General features: G+C 39.7%; 1 protein-coding gene across 3 annotated transcripts in view; it reads right to left on the bottom strand.

The window, feature by feature from the left end:
* The window catches only part of LOC122559705 (ras-related protein Rap-1b), a 71361-nt gene that overhangs the window by 37475 nt on the left and 18971 nt on the right, over nt 1-14915 (bottom strand). For 2 of the 3 annotated variants that reach the window (XM_043709624.2, XM_043709623.2), the window contains exon 2: nt 8236-8310. The exons of the other annotated variant lie outside the window; for it this stretch is intronic. The gene's annotated coding sequence lies outside the window, so the exon portion shown is untranslated. The remainder of the gene's footprint in view (nt 1-8235; nt 8311-14915) is intronic. 3 annotated transcript variants of the gene reach the window in all.

The following is a 14915-nucleotide window of genomic DNA, read 5'->3' as shown; positions in this document are numbered from 1 at the left end:
GAGATGATGATAAGATAGAGCTTGATGACATCAATGTAAATTGTGAAAACTAATGATGTGCTCAACTCATGTCAAGATGAGTATATGGCTGAGAAATAGAAGTGAGCTTAGGATAGATCCTTGAGGTTTGCCAGATGCAAGAGTGCAATATCAGCAAAGAAGGTGACCACGCAGGCAGATGGACACAGACACTTCTTTGGAAGGTACAATGCAAATATACAGGCACAACAATGTAAAGACATATTTTATAATTTCAATAGTCTGATTTCAAATTTATGCTAGTCAATCTCAGTGCAAACCATCGTTTGGGCAACAAGTTTTGCTGAATCCAAGATTACCCAAATTATCATGCATCTATATAGTTGGCATTTTTCATTGCAGGCAACCATTCAAATCACTGCTCAAGCCAAATTATTTTGCTTCTAATAGTATCAGCAGCAGTCATCTGATGCACCGATTGCCCCCAACGGCATGCTTATTGATCTAAATCATACAGAACAAGGCAGCACAGATGATTGATGACATCTCCAAGGAATGTAATGTTTTTAGCTCACACTGACGGACCTGTACAATATTACAGTAAAAGCTATATTAATTGCATTTAAATTAACTTGTAGAAATGATATCAAATACACAGGCCTATGCTGCACCTAGGGAACTGAGACTAAGTGGAATCAGCAAGTGGCCTGAGAATATTTGGACCGAGGCAGGAATAATGCAGGCAGCAGTATCAGTTTACTCCATCCCATTTGATTTCATTCCACACAAAAAAAATTACTGTAAGAACATTAAGATTGACAAGTCGCCAGGCCCGGACCAGATTTAACCTCGGCTGCTTCGGGAAACGAGAAATGCAATTGCTTCGCCACTTGCGAAAATCTTTGCATCCTTCCTCTCCACTGGAGTCGTACCTGAGGACTGCAGAGAGGCAAATGTAATTCCTCTCTTCAAGAAAGGAAATAGGGAAATCGCCGGCAATTACAGACCAGTCAGTCTCACGTCTGTCGTCTGCAAGGTGTTAGAAAGGATTCTGAGGGATAGGATTTATAACCATCTGGAAGAGCATGGCTTGATTAAATGCAGTCAACACGGCTTTGAGAGGGGCAGGTCATGCCTCACAAACCTTATCGTATTCTTTGAGGATGTGACTAGAAAAGTTGATGAGGGTCAGGCTGTAGATGTGGTGTATATGGACTTCAGCAAGGCATTTGATAAGGTTCCCCATGATAGACTCATTCAGAAGGTCAGAAGGAATGGGATACAGGGGAACTTAGCTGTCTGGATACAGAATTGGCTGGCCAACAGAAGACAGCAAGTGGTAGTAGAAGGAAAATATTCTGCCTGGAAGTCCATGGTGAGTGGTGTTCCATAGGGCTCTATCCTTGGGCCTCTATTGTTTGTAATTTTTATTTACTGAAGGATGGGTCAGCAAGTTTGCAGACAACACAAAGGTTGGAGGTGTCGTTGACAGTATACAGGACTGTTGTAGGCTGCAGTGGGACATTGACAGGATGCAGAGATGGGCTGAGAGGTGGCAGATGGAGTCCAACCTGGATAAATGCGAGGTGATGCATTTTGGAAGGTCGAATTTGAAAGCTGAGTACAGGATTAAGGATAGGATTCTTGACAGTGTGGAGGAACAGAGGGATCTTGGTGTGCAGGTACATAGATCCCTTAAAATGGCCACCCAAGTGGACAGGGTTGTTAAGAAAGCATATGGTGGTTTGGCTTTCATTAACAGGGGGATTGAGTTTAAGAGTCGTGAGATCTTGTTGCAGCTCTATAAAACTTGGAATACTGCATCCAGTTCTGGTTGCCCTATTATAGGAAAGATGTGGATGCTTTGGAGAGGGTTCAGAGGAGATTTACCAGGATGCTGCCTGGACTGGAGGGCTTACCTCATGAAGAGAGGTTGACTGAGCTCGGACTTTTTTCATTGGAGAAAAGGAGGAGGAGAGGGGACCAAATTGAGGTATACAAGATAATGAGAGGCGTAGATAGTCTCTGGCTATCGACTCTATTTCCCAGGGCAGAAATGACTAACACGAGGGGTCATAGTTTTATGCTGATTGGAGAAAAGTATAGAGGGGATGTCAGAGGCGGGTTCTTTACAGAGTTGAGAGAGCATGGAATGCGTTGCCAGCAGCAGTTGTGGAAGCAAGGTCATTGGGGATATTTAAGAGACTACTGGACATGCATATAGTCACAGAAATTTGAGGGTGCATACATGAGGATCAGTGGTCGGCACAACATCGTGGGCTGAAGGGCCTGTTCTGTGCTGTACAGTTCTATGTTCTATGTTCTAACCATCTTTCTTTGTATTGGACATGAACAGACCTGCAAAGGAGTATCTGGAGTTTGCACATTCTCCCCATGTCTGCGTGGGTTTCCTCCAGGTGCTCCGCTTTCCTCCCACAGTCCAAAGATGTGCAGGGCAGGTGAATTGGCCGTGCTAAATTGCCCACAGTGTTAGGTGTTTTAGTCAGAGGGAAATCGGTCTGGGTGGGTTGCTCTTCGGAGGTCTGTGTGGACTGGTTGGACTGAAGGGCCTGTTTCCACACTGTACGGAATCTAATCTAATCTAATCAACTAACAGCGTAAAATAAACTTTGTAGAAATATCAACTGAGCGTGTTCATTTTTAAAACTTAATTCTGTTTTTGGTTTAGGTATCACTGGAAATGACAGCATTTCTCATCCACCGCTCACTATCCTTGAACTAAATGACTTGCCAAACCATTTCAGAGAGTTTTCAAGTGTCAATCATGTAGCTCTGTGTCTGAAGTCAAATGTAGGGCGGAAATGATAAAACGGCTGATTTCCTTCCCTAAAGGACGCAAGTGTAGCAGATGGTTTTCAAAGGTGGCATTCAACAACAACCTTCTGGTCATTACTACTAAAACTAGTTTGCAATTCCAAAATTATAAACTAAATTTAAATTCTACCAGCTGCCATGGTAAGATTTGGACAGAACTCTAGACTATTGATTCTGTAACATTACCACCACTTCCTCAGTCAGGTGTACATGTTAAGTCACTATCTGTAGAATGTTGTACTGGTAATTAGCCCCTCTTTTGCATGCTATGTTTTGTACTCAAAATTTTATGTACATCATTACAGTTACATTATAAACTTTTTAACTTTGCAACATCTTATGGTCCCAATTAATTAACAAATGAATAATTATTACATTTCAGTCCTCCAATTTTCATCAGGTGAACCAAATGTAACCAGAGGTTGACCTGACCAGATTATTTAAGCATAGTTGCTCCAACCTCTTACAAGGATGAAGCTCATTATGTGATGCATATGTTTGACAATGTTAGAGTAAGTAATTTTAGCTGTGACAGCAACTCTTATGTAAAAGATATGCCATTTTTCAAAACATATGTATCTGTATTTGAGCCCCAAGTATAAAAATGTGCTTTAATCAAATGGATTAGCGAGAGAGTACGGTGTCACTCAGTGAGCCATCAATAAAATGTGGCAGATACGGGATTCTACCTCAAAAAAAAATCAGAAGCATAAAATCTTGACATGAAAATTAAGCATTTTTATACTGTGACATTGGGGCACCTTGAAACGTTTAAACAATGGTAATTTAAATAAAAACTCATAAAAATTCAGTCCAAAGATGTGTAGGTTAAGTGGATTAGCCATGCTAAATTGTCCTGTAGTATCCAGATATGTTCAGGATAGGTGGACTAACCACTGATAATGGGGGTTTTAGGGATAGGGTGGAGATGCTCGGTTGGGTGGGATGCTCTTCGGAAGGGTAGTGCAGACTCTATGGGCAGAATGGCGTCTGTGTGCAGTAGGGATTCAATGATTATATGAAATTTTTTTGTAAAAAAGTAATTTCTGTAGCGTAAGTCCCAGATACATCAAAAAATGAAATCAGTCACGCCATAACTCGAAGAAATTGTCACAATCAAATGCATTGACCCCAGACACAAAGTTAATAATTATGGATAGCTACCTTGGAAATTTCTGCTCTAAGGAATGTGGATCCTGTCCACCTTCTAAATACTATCAATACTGAGTGTCTGCTAATTAACAGCAGAGTTATCAAGGTTTTCAAGAGTCACTATTAGGAATGCCTAATACTGAATTCTACCAGTTTCCTGGATACAATGAATTTTAAAAATTCACTTATGGGACATGGATCACTGGTCAGCCAGCACTTATTGCCTGACCCTAGTTGCCCTTGAAAAGGTATAGAGCTGCGTTCTTGAAACGCTCCAGTCCATCTGCTGTAAGTAGGCTCACAATGCCTTTAGTGAGGAAATTCCAGGTTTTTGACCCATAGTGAAGGAATGGGTGATGAGTAGCTTTCAGGGGAATTTGCAGGTGGCGTTCCCATGCATTGCTAGAAGTATATCACTGGAAGATGGGGTATTATGGCTCAGCAGTATTTCAAACAGTTTTTGCCATGCAAGTATGGTTGCTTAACAAGAGGAGAATTTAGAAAAATCTGAAGAAATTGAAGTTGACATCGAACTGCAGACATCTGAGGAATGTCAATAAGTAAGATTGATTCCCTCATGCTCTTCAGTCTAAAAAGTTGGTTATGACTCTGTTTGCCCAAACACCCTTTGCAACTTTCAGCCATCCAAGTTGCAAACAATAAAACTGATGAAGATACACAGAATTTTAAATATGACAACTTTGCTTCCATGTACCCAAGTCTAGCAATGTGTCTTAAGTTGTTAATAATGTACAATGCTAGTCTAGTGATTTAAGTTTGACTTTAAAATGCTGGGCAGTTTGCAAAAAAAAAACTGAAGCAGCAATTAATTTCAAAGAGAAAGTCATCAAAAATAATTGCCCTTAAGATAAATCTAATAGAAGTCAAAGTTTGGATCTTTATATTTTATTCCTTAGAATCTTAAAAGACAATGAAAGTTTTGTATTGTTACGATGCTTGTGTTATAAATTTTTTGGGTCCAAAAATAGGGTGACATAATGGCACAGTGGCTAGCACAGCTGCGTCAGCACCAAGGACCTGGTTGGATTCCAGCCTTGGGCCGATGTCTGTGTAGAGCTTGCACGCTCTCCGTGTGACAGAGAGTTTCCCCTGGTTTGACCCACAGTCTAAAGTTGTGCAGGTTAGGTGGACTGGTTATGCTAAATTTCTCCATGGTGTGCAGGCGATATGAGTTAACAATGGTAAACGTGGCATTACAAGGATAGGACAAGATGCTCTTTGGAGGATTGGTACAAACTCTATAAGTAATGGCCTCGATCTGCACTGTAGGGATTCTATAAAAGCCACGCCATGCACAGCAGAAAATTACTCTGACAATCGATAGAAGGGTTTAGATGAGGAGGCAGGAAAAACACAGCAAGCCTGGCAGCATTAGAGGTGGAGAAGTTGATGCTTTGGGCATAACCCTTCTTTCAGGTCATACTCGAAACATCGACTTCTTCGCCTCCTGCTGCTGCCTGGCTTGCTGTGTTCTCCAGCTCCCTTCTTGTCTACTTTGGATTCCAGCATCTGCAGCTTTTTTCTTGTCTTGACAGAAGGGTGTAGCAGGATACTGAATTACACTCCAGCTTTCTACTACATTAAAAAGGAATTTTGGCTGGAAAACATCCAAATAGTTCTTACATATTATTACATTTCAAATGCAGCAATTTCCTTCCTCCTCACGAGTTATGTAGGATCAAAAATAAGTGGTGAAGATTATAGTGAAACAGAACTGGTCCATCAGTCATAAAACACAAAAAAAATTTCCTAACATAAACATAATTCAAGTCCCAACTTGCTCTATTAGGCACTAAATATGGAGCTTTACATTTTATACTTCATTACATGTACTATAAAGGGTTCAAACTCTGATTACTAACAGTAATTCCTGGCATATATCATTAGTCGGCAAACAAAGTCATCCTCACTTTCTCCTCACCCCCCCCCTCCCCGCCCGACCCAATGCGGAAAAATCCTCCTATTTCTTTTTCTTTAGTGGGGAGCTTGGCTGGTTGTGAAAGAGGAGAGATAGAAAACATTTCTTTCTTCCCTCACCCCTTAAAAAAAAGTGGAGTTTTTACTAAAATATGGTGGGAGGGAAGTTTTTTTTCGTAATTCACCATTGGAACTTTACACCTACAAAGATGTAAATTGCCAGTCACAAAGGCCTAGAAACGGTTCAAATTCACCAATGGTAGTGTCCCATTACAGTACTCAGCCCTGTGAAATTTGAGCTTGTGTCACTTTTGTTTAATCTAATACATGGGTAAATGAAAACACAGAAACAGGGATTTAAATCATCACTATCAAATTACAATATCAGGTGCTCTGCTGCACAATACTGAAGTCCACAATGGTGAATTGGATATGGGTGATGATAGATGCAGGTAATATCACAGCAGTCACCTGTTGTTCACTCCAACTGCAATTCAGTTTAGTTGACTTCAACAGAACTATTTGGCACACTAAATTCTGCAGCAAGTGACTCATCTTCTGCCTCCCTAAAGCTTTCCCATCACCTACAAGGAATAAGTTACAAGCTTGATGCAATATTCACCACTTGACTACAGCTCCAAAGACAGTAGAGGATTTTTTTTCAAAAACCAGAACAAAGCAGCCTGCATGACTGACATAACCGTAACCATTCACATCCTTCACTACTGTTGTCCAAATGCTTTATGGTGTACCATCTACAAAATACACTACAGCAATTCACTAAGACTTCTTCAACAGCTGTTCACCAACCCAAACTTCCACCAATCAGAAGAGCAAATGAATTAGAAATCATGCCCTTTTAAGGTTACCAATGATTATGACTTGTAGATCACCAGTGTCACTGTTGTTGGGTCAAAATCTTGGAACTCCCACTCTTAGAGCACCAGGGAAACATGTTCTTCCTGAACTGCAGCAGTTCAAAGACATAACTTTCACCACATTCTCTAAATAATTAGGGATGGCCAATAAATATGGGCTTTGCCAGTGACACCCAAATCCCACAAATGAATATTAGGTTGCTCTGTCCTGCATGCGAAGAAGTGCTTTCCTGATTGGATGGTGCAAAAGGTGGCAGACAAACACTACCCTCAGCAGTACCACAAGTGCAAGTCCTGGAAGAAGTAACTAGCAACAGATCCTGAAAATACATAGTAGGATTTGGAGTGGAGGGGAAGTGGCCAAGAACCCCTAGTAAAACATTTCAGGCTACAATTCAAACTTCCTTTTCAGATGCTGACAATTGCAATTTTTTTTCTTTTATTTGTTCATGGGATGTGGGTGCCACTGTCTAGACCAGCATCTATTGCCCATCCCTAATTGCAGAGAAGTCAGTTAAGAGTCAACCACCTTGCTTTGGGTCTGCAGTTCCACCTAAGGCAGACCAGGCAAGGATGGCAGATTTCCTTTCCTCATATGGCCTTTAGCGAAGCAGGTGTGTTTATTTTTTAACAACAATTAACAGTGGTTACATGGTTGTCACGAGTCTAACACTTTTAATTCCAATTTTGTGAATTCAAACATCACCATCTGCCATGCTGGAATTCAAAAATATTAGCCTGGGGTTCTGGATTATTAGCCTAGCAACCTTGCCATTATGCTCTTGCCTTCTATTTAATTTGATATCTACGGTAGTTATCTCTGTAGTTCAGTCAGTAACCGGTATTTGCAAAATCAAACGTATTTCTGGCATTCAGTATTACAATATATCACACTAATCAAAAAGAAAACTAAAAGCTGCCATTCTATCTGAAGAACCACTGATTTTACCATTGAGCCCAAATGAAAAATGAGGTTGCACTGGCTAAACAGTAATGTTCCATTAGCAAAGGATAGTTGCAGAAAGTCAGTCACACTTAAATTTTAAATTCTGAAGTAAAATTCTGACAACTTCCATGAGGGTTCAATTTCCTACTGCAGATGATCAGTTTCCAAAATCATTTTCCAAGCTGTCTTTTTCACATATGTTTCAATGACAGATGGGTCTGGGTTGTCATTAGCAGGAAAATTTTGTTATAGAACAAAAAACTGCACTACAACAATATTATCTTTTATATTCCCCGGCACCTATAATGTATTTTGACTAGATGGTTCAAACTGCCTTCTAAACTTTATCTAGTCAACAGCTCAATATACCTCTATAAATGAAGTGTGAATTAGCATGGTTTTATGCATTAGATGTTCATAAGTATAATTTGATTCTGCTTATGGAAATTCTGGCAGTTCATATTTAGAAGACAACCACTTATTTTATCATGTGGCTTAGTAACTTACAAGTCTCAGGCCCTGTTCGTCAATGCAGTAGATTTAGCGATGCAGAATCTGGAGTCGGACTTCTAGCCCTTCCACCTACAAAATTATAGATTTAATACAGCAATGAGATGCATAGCATCAACGATTAAAAATTCATTCTCACAAATATAAAATGAACAATAAAATTATGCAGACATTTTAGCAACAGCTAACTAACCTTGCGAAAGTATGCACTTTTCTACAAGATTTGTGACATTTCCTTTCTCAATACCCCGTAAAAAAAATTTTAAAAACACAAAACAGAAAGATACAGCATTTCTTAGGATGAAGGGTGACTGCAAAATTCTCGAGTAGGTTCTTGTGGTGCCAGTAAGTCTCACAGTCTAACACACGTGCTCCTCCAGATGAAGTACCAGAATTGCAACATTACTGGTCAGATGGCAGAGAGATTTTACAAACATAAAAGTAAATCAAATAATTCAGGTTCATGTTTCCAAGCAGCTTCAAGAATCAAGCGTTTGCAGGGACAATTTTCCAAAAAAGATGTTAATCGATTATTTTGGACTGCTATTTTGAATTTCAAAGTTGCAACAGTTATAAATTGAAAGGTAATTTTAAGATAAAATATTCACCTTTTGTATAAATTGAAATTGGTAACTATGCACTCAAAGTAGTTCTAACTGGTTCAACTTTCATTTTAGAAATCAGGAATTTAAACAACGTGAGCTGTACTAAGATTTTCTTACAGGAGACTACAGAGCATACTTTTTCTATTGTTATCCTAAATTTGCTCAATTTATAACATTTATAGGAAATTTAAAGTTTTTATTACTGGTCTAACATTCCAAAGGAGAAAGATGTGATTAGGATACACTAGTGGCAACTGCCGAAACTCAAGTCTTTCTATTTCTAACCTGATTTCCTTCCCCAAACTGGTGCAAAGAGGGTGAAACAATGTAGATTCAATGCAGAGCAAATAAAATAACAAACCTGTTGCATAAGGATCCATAAGAACAATTGGAGGCAACTACTTTTTCTTACATTTTCTTCCCCTTTTACCACTGCGCTTGTCTTTAGTTTAGAAGCCACCATTACCAACTGTGCAAAATTCATATTCATCTTAGTACAAGGGCTATGCCACTCTGGTCAATTATACAGACACACGCATTGCTTGACTGCTGTATTAACCTTGCATGAACAAGCATTTTGATCTGACAGCAGGCCTGAAAACTTTCATTTTTACAAATTTGTAATGCGGTTACTTCCCTTAATGTCAAGAGAAATTCAGGAAACAAAGCTGTGTTTACTGCCAGTTGTGGTTCAACACAAAACCATCTAAAAGGAAGACTTGCCTTACTAACTGTTAGGATGGGTGTCAAAACATGGAAATGTATGGGGAAAAACCTATTATTAAAATGCGTTGCAGTGGCAATGCATCAACAGTAGTTTACAATTTATCCTGGAAGACAGCAACCACAATGTCCTTCAGAATACTCTGCAGAAATCAAACAATCTTAAGAAGCTCTAGGCAAGCAATTTTTTAGGTTAGAAAAGGTCAATGTTACATAACTTCACACTCAATACAGCATCCTCCAGGAATAGAACCAAGCTGAATCACCTTCACTGCACTTGGAACAATTGCAGCTGAAACATTTATTCCCCACATTATTTTCCATCTGCCAAATACTGCCCACTCACTTTATCTGTCTCTATCCCTCGACAGACTCTGTCATCCTCACCACTTCCTTTCTATTTATTTTTGTCATCCACAAACTTGACTACAGTATTCACTTTCCTCATCCAAGTCATTAATACATATTGCAAATAATTCAGTCCACAGAACTCTGTAGGACATCACTAGTTGCCAGCCTGAAAATGCACCCCATATCCCAATTTTCTATCTTCTATCATTTAGTCAATCCTCTACCCACCTAATACCTTAAACACAGACAGCTCGTATTTTATTAAATAGCCTCATGTGTGGTGTTTTCTGAAACTTCAAACATATTACATCCACTGCTGCCCCTTGATTTATCCTGCTTTTATTTAATCAGAGTCATACAACTTGGAAACAGACCCTTCGGCCAACTCATCCATGCCGGACAGATATCCTAAATTGGTCTATCCCTATTTTAACAGCATTTGGCCTCTATCTTTCAAAACTCTTCAAATTCATGCACTCATCCATATGCCTTTTAAATGTTGTAATTGTGTCAACCTCCACCACTTCCTCTGGCAGTTCATTTAATACAAGCCTCTGCGAGAAAACATTGCCATGCAGGTCACTTTAAAATCTTTCCCCTTTCACGTTAAACCTATGCCCTCTGGTTTTGGACTCCCCTACCTTGGGAAACAAACCTTGGTTATTCATCCTATCCATGCCCCTCACGATTTCATAAACCTCTATAAGGTCACCCCTCAGCCTCCGATGATCCGGGGGAAAAAAATCCCAGCCGATTCAGCCTCACCCTATAGCTCAAAACCCCTAATCCTGGCAACATCCTTCCAAATCCTTTTTGAACACTTTCATATTTAACAACATCTTGCCTTTGGCAGGGAGACCAGAATCAAACAGGTATTCTAAAAGTGGCCTAAACTAATGTGTTGTACAGCTGCAACATGATATACCAACTCCCATAATCAATGCACTGATCAATGAAGTCAAGCATGCAAATGCCTTCTTCACCAATCTGTCTACCTGTGGCTCCAGGACTTTCAAGGAACAATGCACCTGCATCCCAGGTCCTTTTGTTCAGCAACACTCTCCAGGGCTAACCATTAACTATACAAGTCCTGCCCTGATTTGCCTTACCAAAATGCAATACCTCACATTTATCACCCATTGGCCCATCTGATCAAGGTCCCCTTGCATTTGGAGATAACCTTCTACGCTGTCCACTACACCACCAATTTTGGTGTCATCTGCAAACTTACTAACCATACTGCCTATATTCACATCCAAATTATTTATATTAATGATGAAAAGCACTGGACCCGGTACTGATCCACCACCAGTCACAGACCTCCAGTCCAAAAAACCCTCCACTACCACCCTGTCTCCTATCTTCAAGCTAATTTTGTATCCACTTGTCTGGCTCCCCTCCAGATTCCATGTAATCTAACCTTGTTATCCAATCTACCATGCGGAACCTCGTCGAATGCCTTGCTAACATCCATTTAGACAACGTCTACCGCTCTGCTTTCATCTTCTTTGTCACTTCTTCAAAAACTCAATCAAGTTACTGACTGTACTTTCTCATGGAATTCTCGTAAATTTATCAGGCACGATTTCTCCTTCATGGAGCCAAGCTGACTCTGCTTGATCATATTATGTATTCTTAAATGCTCCTCTATTATATCCTTTATAATAAAGAGGGTTTTGATTTATGCATGTTGGACTTACAAATGCCATATGATCTTCTACAGGGATGTGATTTTAAAGACATGACATACAGGCATTTCCCATACTTAGAAATGGCTACTTTATATTATCCTGTACTATATTATGACTTAAACACAAATTGACCGATGAATGGACTCCAGAACAGAACCCATTTGCAACTCAGGGACTGCTCATGGCCTCTAGCATTTTCCCAGTAACAGACATTATGCTAACTGGCTTCTAGGTACTTACTTTTTGTCTCCTTCACTTTTTAACCAATGGTGTTAAATTGGCAGTTTTCCATTTGTGGGACTTAGGATTCCTGGAAGATTATGATCAGTGCATGCACTTCCTCTAATATCTTAGGCTGTATCCCTTTGTTGTTGTGCCGCCATTGTCTTACCAGACAATAGGGGCTGCTCTCTTATTAGAGAGAAACAACTGGTGGTGATTTAACCAGAGGGCCACCAGACCTCAAGCGAGGGAAGAAGTTGAGAAGGAGAGTCCTTCATGGTAACCCTCAAACTGTTGATGGGAATTTAAGGAATGCTGCTATCATCACACCAACAATTCAGCCAACTGAGCTAAATCGACTCTATTGCATTCATGTAATCCTTTCAGAACCACTCGACATTTCAAAGCACTTTGCAGTCAATGGAATAGCTCTGAATTATAGTAACTGAAATAAAATGGGAACCAATTCATTTCTTGCCAAGTTGCCACGAAGAGATAATTAGCAGATAACCTGTTTTGCAACTTTGAGGACGAAAGATTGCACTAGACACAGGGGATAACTCTTCTGCAATTCTTTGAAATAGTGTCATGGTGCCTTTTTTTTTAAACCTACTGAAGCATTTGAGGCTGGATTTTTGTACTCAAGTCCTGGACGCGGACTAGAGCTCAGAACCTTGTGACTCAAAGGCAAAAGAACATCAGCTTCGCCACAGCTGACAAACATTCAGAAATAAAGCTAGACAGATTAATGAGTAAAGGTGATGGAAAGATAGTTATTTTGATCAACTTGTTCAGACATGTTACGATACACTTCTGGGCAGTTGAAACTTTAATTTTGACCTCTATTTCAGAGGTAGGGATGCTACTACTGTACCACAAGATCCTTGGGAAAGCTTTATTTGAAAGGATGTCAAGAGCCTCCTGTGGAGCATACACTAGTTGAGCTAAATGGTTTGTTTTATGCAGTATATTCTGTGCACTCCTAACAGTATCTATATTTATTTCACTAAAGCAGGCCATTAACTGTTCAAACTGCCCACTAGTTATTCTTAAAAGATCTATGCTTATAAAACCCTTCTTGACCTGAGTTTTCCCCAAAGTGCTTTGTAAGGAATGTGAACATTTGACGTGTGGTCACTAAGTAACTAATCTACTATACATATCCATTTGTACAACATCAACTACCTAACTTTGCTTTCAGAATTAAACCTTTCCAACAGATGAAAATTAAATTTAACCAATTTCCCTAAAAAGTAGTATAAGGGAATGTTTTAGCTCCTGCTTTCTCTCTAGGGTCACATATATTGCATATCTCCTAGAATTCAATGGACTTCGGAGGTACACTTCTGCTAATTACTACCATCCTATCTAGCTCCACAGGTGTTGCCTGGCTTCTGGTTTAGTTTCCAACTATCCTCATCAGGAATAATCAGGTGGAGTAATGTCATCACTATGTCTTCTGCTATCTAAACCTATCTAGGGGAAATTAGTTACATCAGTGAAGAGGACAGCAATGAAGATAGTGAAGGTCCAATTAACCTCCAGTACGATTTGTCAAAACAAGATAGACTTCCGTATTTTGGAATGTGTGGAAAGTTGACTATAATCAAAGACCTGAAAATGTGTTGCTGGAAAAGCACAGCAAGTCAGGCAGCATCCAAGGAGCAGGAGAATCGACATTTCGGGCATGAGCCCTTCTTCAGGAATCTTGAAGAATCTTTCCTGAAGAAAGGCTCATGCCCGAAATGTCGATTTTCCTGCTCCTTGGATGCTGCCTGACCTGCTGCGCTTTTCCAGCAACACATTTTCAGCTCTGATCTCCAGCATCTGCAGTCCTCACTTTCTCCTATAATCAAAGACCACTGCATAAATCCACTTCACAGCAACTACATCACCATGTGGACCACTTTATACACTCAATTAAATATATAAATACTAAGCAACTTTTATTTTTAAATCTCCAAGCTGGAACACTTAAAATAGAATATAAGGTTGAAGCATTTGCAAACAATCTTCAGCCAGAAGTATCAAGTGGATGATCACCTCAGTCACCCCTGGAGATCTCAATAATACCAGTCTTCAGCCAATTAGATTCACTCTAGGTGATGTCAAGAAATAGCTGGAGGCTCTGGATATTGCAATGGCTATACACCCTGACAACACACAGATAGTTCTTCTTTAACACGATAGTTGTGCTCTTTAATATGAATCTACTCATAGAATCCCTACAGTGTGGAAACAGGCCCTTCGGCCCAACAAGTCCACACCGACCCTCTGAACAGTATCTCACCCAGACCCATTCCCTACCCTATTATCCTATATTTACCCCTGACTAATGCACCCATCCCTGAACACTACAGACAATTTAGCATAGCCAATTCACCTAATCTGCACATCCTTGGATTGTTGTGCAACCCCGTGTTATAGAAAAATTGTGCTTTTCAAACAGTTCTTAAAGTATTGACGATGTAATCGTGTGACATATAGCAAATATTTTAAAAGTCCGCACTTTATAAACAGTATCCCCGATTTATGTTATAACAAATTTGCATTATCAAAATGTGTGTTATTACAGAATGACCTGTATCAGCAATAGTCCTGAAGATTTTGTGCTCCAGAACTTGCCACACCCAAAGTCAAACCTATGTCCTGTCTCTGCAGTTTTAAAAAAAACCTAAAACTGAAGATGATCAGTTTTATTAACTCATCATTTGTTTATGCTGCTGCTTTTCCATATTTAATTGATGTAATCTTTTGCTTTCAATAGATCGAAAACTTATTAAGGTTTGAATCAATCATTTGGTGCCTCTTGTAAGCAAGTGCAAGTACCGAGAGTGGAGAATCATGCATGCGTATGGGTAGGTTTTAAAAGGATGAGTTTTTAACTACTAAAGGTATAGTAAAGTCTTACCAGACCACAGAATTGTTCTGTCATTACAGAGAAAGATGGGTGATCATTTAACCTGAGGGTCACCACACCTCAGGCGAGGGGAGAAGTTGAAAAGGAGAATCCTTCACGGCAATTTCCATTAGTGCAGGAATTGAACTCACGTTATTGGCATCACTTTGCTTCACAAACCAATCA

Source organism: Chiloscyllium plagiosum, unplaced genomic scaffold (genome assembly GCF_037043375.1).
Source record: "Chiloscyllium plagiosum isolate Xiang-an unplaced genomic scaffold, Cpla_swu_hap1 HiC_scaffold_19, whole genome shotgun sequence".
NCBI classification, from domain to species: Eukaryota; Metazoa; Chordata; class Chondrichthyes; order Orectolobiformes; family Hemiscylliidae; genus Chiloscyllium; species Chiloscyllium plagiosum.
This window is presented reverse-complemented; position numbering and strand designations above follow the sequence as displayed.